The 5,491-nt window shown below is 49.5% G+C and overlaps 1 pseudogene; it reads right to left on the reverse strand.

The window, feature by feature from the left end:
* Window positions 1-2,277: 2,277 nt before the first annotated feature.
* On the reverse strand, window positions 2,278-4,702 carry LOC112079786 (ataxin-1-like; annotated as a pseudogene).
* Window positions 4,703-5,491: the final 789 nt, after the last annotated feature.

Genomic DNA, 5,491 nt, shown 5'->3' on the forward strand with positions numbered 1-5,491 from the left:
TGGTATTTGTGGTAGATTTGTGAAGATTTAAAAAGAAAAAATCATTTCAGAAAGGCTTGGTAAACGTAACGAAATGTATATGTGTAAAGTCAAGGGTTCTGAAATTACTTCAGAAGCCACTGTATGACAGTATTATTGATAATCCTTTACTGCACACCATTGTTGGTTTTTTTCAATTGAAACCAAATATTAAAACCTACTTTTTGGCGGGGTTAGATTTAGGCGCTTCTGTGCCATAAGGTACTGTACTACACACCATGGAAAAGCAAGATAGTGAAAGCTTTTTCCCCTTAAAACTAGTATTTCACTGCCTCCTCAACGCTGGATTCTGAGGTCCCATCTTCTCGCCGTAACTGTACACTCACACAATCAGAGGGTATGATTCTAACTGCGCAGTTAGGCTGGCGTTTGGCCCATAGAATGTCCCCTGGGTCCATTGTCTGGAATCTACATGTCTGTCATTCAGGCATTGTATTGCCCTTTTAAAGTAGCCTAACTGCACAACTTTGCCCTGAGGCAACAAAAATAAAACTCATTCATTCCATTAAACAACGTCCTCAATATATAATGGGGGGTGGGGGTTCTGATGACCTGAGGGTTAAGATGAGCAGTAGAGGGTTGTATTTCTAAACTAGGCAGGTACTATCAATTGATATAATCACACATGCATTAATTCACTTATAGGTAATATAGAGGAGAAATCATCATGGTTTTAGTCATGTTCAAGCCTTTCCAGGTCAACCATACTGCTCCGCTTACAGTATTCACGTCACTGTGTTCTGGAGAGAGACTGCTCCCGGCAAGTGGGCCACTAACTGTGTTCTGGAGAGAGACTGGCTCCCTAAGCTCCACTAATGGTCCGGGACGCCCAGGTGGGCCACTAACTTGTGTTTCGGAGAGAGACTGGCCTCCCAGGCATGGGCCACTAACTGTGTTCTGGAGAAGATGGAGAGTGGCTTCACGTGTCGGACAGTGCCTCCAGATAGTGGCCACTCACTGTGGTTCTGGAGAGAGACTGGCCTCCCAGACAGGTGGGCACTCACATTGTGGTTCTGGAGAGAGACTGGGCCTCCAGACAATGGGGTACTCACTGTGTTCTGGAAGAGAGACTGGCCTCCCAGACAGTGGGGCCACTCACTGTGTTCCTGGAGAGAGATGCACCGTGGCCTCTCCTTGTGGAGAGCTGCTCAGCGTGGCGGCCACTCACTGTGTTTCTGGAGAGAGACTTGGCCCTCCCAGCAGTGGGCCACTCACTATGTTCTGAGAGAGAGACTGCCTCTAATGACGGGCCAAAACACAGAGGACACAAGGTTCCTTCCATAGAAAAATAGAATTCAAAAAACATGTATATACAAGGTAAACGAATTCCTTTCCATTAAGATGTGGATAGATGTTAAACAAACAGCATAACAACGTTACAAACATATACAGGTATGTTCCCTACCTCCGCGTACAAACAGCTCCTTCAACGACTAACATTTGACCCTTCCCTCGATGGAGAGTTTTGACCTGCTGAGTTATAAAGAAGGGTTTTGGCAGAGTAACAAAGGGGTTCCATCGTCGCCCTCTCTTGTCTGAATCCTCTCTGCGAGCACGACCAACCTTTCCTCTTTACGACCACCAGGGTTTCTTTGTCTGCCTCACTCACTCTGTCTTGAGGAGGCGAAGGGGGGACAATGTGGCCTATTCTGTTCTCTCTCTCTCATCTCTCCATTGTCTCTCCATTGTCTCCGTCTCCTATCACCTCTACCTTTCTTCTGTCTCTCATCCTCTCCATTTCCCTGTAGACAGCCTGGGGGTCCGAGGTGCTCCTGGGTTCAACTCGCTCCGTAGACCCTGGTCCAGATCCAGATTCCGGGTCTCAGTCCAGATCCTGTCACCTGGTCCACAGAGCGGGGGACGCCCCTGTCCTCCTTATTCAACTGTCTGTTTTGGCCACCTGACCGAGGAAGACACTGTTGCTGCCTGCAGCATTCAAACTGTTCTAAAGTCCTTGTCCATACTGACTGACTGTCTCTCTGACTGTCTCTCTGACGTCTCTCTGCTGTTCTCTGACCGTCTCTCTGACCGTCTCTGCGTCGACGTCTCTCTGACTGTTTTGCTCTGACTGTGCTCTGACCTGTTCTCTGAGTCTCTCTGACTGTCTCTCTGACCGTCTCTCTGACGTCTTCTGCTGTCCTCTTGACTGTCTCGACGTCTCTCTGACTTCTCTGGACCGTCTCTCTGACGTCTCTCTGACTTCTCGACGCTCTCTCTGACTGTCTCTCTGACTGTCTCTCTGACCATCTTCTCTGACGTCTTCTTGACCGTGCTTCTGACTGTCTCTCTGACTGTCTCTCTGACTGTTGCCTGACTATTTATTTGACTGTTGATTTGATCAATACTCTGACCATTACTCTGGCTATTCCCTGACTGTTCCTTGCCGGTTAGACTCCTGTGTGTATGTCCCCAGTGTTGTGGCTGTGCCTCAGCTTGACCTCGTGACCCTGGCTGCTGTGGTCCTCCCAGACACAAGAGCCGTCGCCACCCCTCAGGCTCCTGAGGGTCATGGGAGACACACACGTCCAACACACAGCTTGGCACAGCTCAGCTCCAACAGCTGAGTGGTCCGGTCAGGGCAGCAGGAACGACCAGCCCTGGCCGAACACAAAGAAGGGTACTCCAACAGCACCTCCACGCACACCTGCAGAGGAATAACAACAAAAAGGATACACATAAACTGTTATTGGCATAAACATAGAATTAGGAGGGGTTATGGTAGCCTGGTCCTCAGATCGTTTGTGGCTCTTTTCAACACACATTGCGGTGTGAGAATGAGTGACAAGGCGTTGGCAGGAAGTACAAACAGACTGGCACTGAGTCTCGGGGAATGGAGACAAAACAAGCTCACTAGCTTACCTGTCTTTGTGTTCCCCGACAGCGAACTGTATGATGACAGCGCTGGGTGTCTGGCCTGTGTCGATGCGTTCCACAGTGCTGGAGTACAATCTTCAGCTCACTGCTGATCTCAGCACTCGGATAAAGTCCTCCGTCTTCAGGTCTTCCACTCGCTTCAGCTCCCATCCGCCAGCTGGATGATGGAGCCACCGCATGAAGAAGGAGGGAGCGTGTTGGAGAGGAGGAGGAGAGGGGGTGGCCTGGACAGGGGCTTGGGAGCTAAGGGCTGGAGAGGGAGAGAGGGAAAGAGGAGAAAGAGGGGGAGGCCTGGACGGGGCCGGGAAGCAGGGCTGGAGAGGAGGAGAGGGAAGAGGAGAAGAGGGGAGGCTGGACAGGGCTGGAGCTAGGGCTGGAGAGGAGGAGAGGGAAGAGGAGAGAGAGGGGGAGGCCTGGACAGGGGTGGGAGCTAGGGCTAGGGCAGGAGAGGGGACGCCACACACAGTAGCAGTTTGTGTTAGATGGGATTTGGATGTGTTGGATGGGTAGTACTTGGGCTGGAGTACAGCAGGGGACAGGTGGTGGCTGTCCGACCCCAGCACCTCACACTTGGACAGGGACGCGGTGAGGTAGGTGTGGCGGGGGAACGATGTGGTCGCTGGAGCCAGCTGAGAGCGGTGGTACTGGCCGTCCTGGCGGTCACCGAGCAGGCGCGCTCGAGGTTCCGTAGTGGTGGTAACGTCACCGACTCCGTTAAGGGTATCAGGAGAGACTGGAGGGACTGGCCGTCGGGATGACCAGGGCTGTGGCAGGGTGGCGTAGCTGACGCCATGCTGGGTTACCTGCCCTGGCGATGTAGCCGATGATTGGTGCCTGGGTGGTGGAGTACAGGCTGTGTACATGCTGGTCAGAGTGGTGGGTGGTCTGGAAATCCGTGTGAGGGGCAGAAGAGACCTTCAGAGCCTCAGAGGAGTTGAGGGAGGTGAAAGAGGAGGTTCTGGAGACAGGTTTCCCTAGACAGATGCCTCCTCCCTCACTGTGTATTAGTGATGGGTGGACATGGACCTTGTCCTGCTCACACCACTGGTAGGGTGAGGGTGGGGGTGGGGGTGGGCGTTTTGCTACCAGCACCAAGGAGGTTTGTAGTCCTGTTGAATCCTGGGTAGTGTAGTCTGCGGGAATGAGGATGTGTCGAGCTTCATATCCATGGTGAACCTGCTGATTTGTTCTGGTTAGAGTAGGAGGTTCCTTTGACGCCAGCACAGCTCTGTTTACCGAAACTCCTCTCCAGCTCTCCATTTAGCTGCACCACCTTCAAATCAAATCAATCTTTATTTGTCATATCCACAGGATACAGTGTAGTCTACACTGTACAATGACATGCTTACTCACAAGCTCTCCTCGCAAACAGTTCAACATCTAAAAATGTCTTCAATAAAAAAAACGATATACATACCTTGGTGTGTCCGCCCTCAGCTTTGTTGACCCCTAACCCATCCGCATACTGGACCAGCACCTGGGAGGGGGRGAGGGTGAGGGTGTGGGGGAGGAGGCCCAVCCCAGGGTGGGTGTGGAGCTGGAGAGGCTGGAGGTGGCCCTGGGTAGGGGAGGTGACGGTCAGAGGGCTGCTGCTGTCCAGCTGGATGTACTGGTGGGTACTGGGGAAGTGGGTGGAGGTCGGCAGGGAGACGGTAGTCCCTCCAACGGACACAGCCAGGTCAGACGGCAGTCCTATCTGGAGCTGGTTCTGCTGGTCACCAGCCTTAACATAACATAGTACATCATTAATCGCCCCAAAGGGGATATTTGTTCGCCCCAAGCAATACATTAAAAAACACAAATAAATATATAATAATAATACTAATTAATTACACAATAAATACCAGTGTTGGGGAAGCTACTCTGAAAGTATAGTTTATCAAGCTAACAATTACTTCACTTAATGATGCATTATCATATTGAAATCTGAAATGTCATAGTCTACAAATTTCAAAAACAGATCACAATTTAGTCTATTAAACACAAAAACAATGTTTTAAGTGAGAATTGGGCAGGTCTGACACAAACAAATAAATAAGGAAATTGTCTACCCATAATTTAGTTAAACTCCCAGCAAAATACTGCAAAATGTCATTAACTTACTAGTTGAACTCCATGTAGTTCACTACTCCCCAACACTGATATACGGTGCCTTCGGAAAGTATTCAGACCCCTTGACTTTTTCCACAATGGATTAAATAAAATTAAAATCTGAACACAATACCCCATAATGACAAAGCAAAAACAGGTTTTAATACAGTTTTGTAAATGTATAAAAATACATGTAAAAATACCTTATTTACAGAAGTATTCAGACCCTTTGCCATGAGACTCAAAATTGAGCTCAGGTGCATCCTGTTTCCATTGATTYTCCTTGAGATGTTTCTACAACTTGATTGGAGTCCACCTGTGGTAAATTCAATTGATTGGACATGATTCGGAAAAGCGTACACCTGTCTATATAAGGTCCCACAGCTGACAGTGCATTTCAGAGCAAAAACCAAGCCATGAGATTGAAGGAATTCAGTTGGGCAGGTCGGCCAGCTCTAGAAGAGTCTTGGTGGTTTCCAAACTTCTC

Source organism: Salvelinus sp. IW2-2015, unplaced genomic scaffold, assembly GCF_002910315.2.
Source record: "Salvelinus sp. IW2-2015 unplaced genomic scaffold, ASM291031v2 Un_scaffold9527, whole genome shotgun sequence".
NCBI lineage: Eukaryota > Metazoa > Chordata > Actinopteri > Salmoniformes > Salmonidae > Salvelinus > Salvelinus sp. IW2-2015.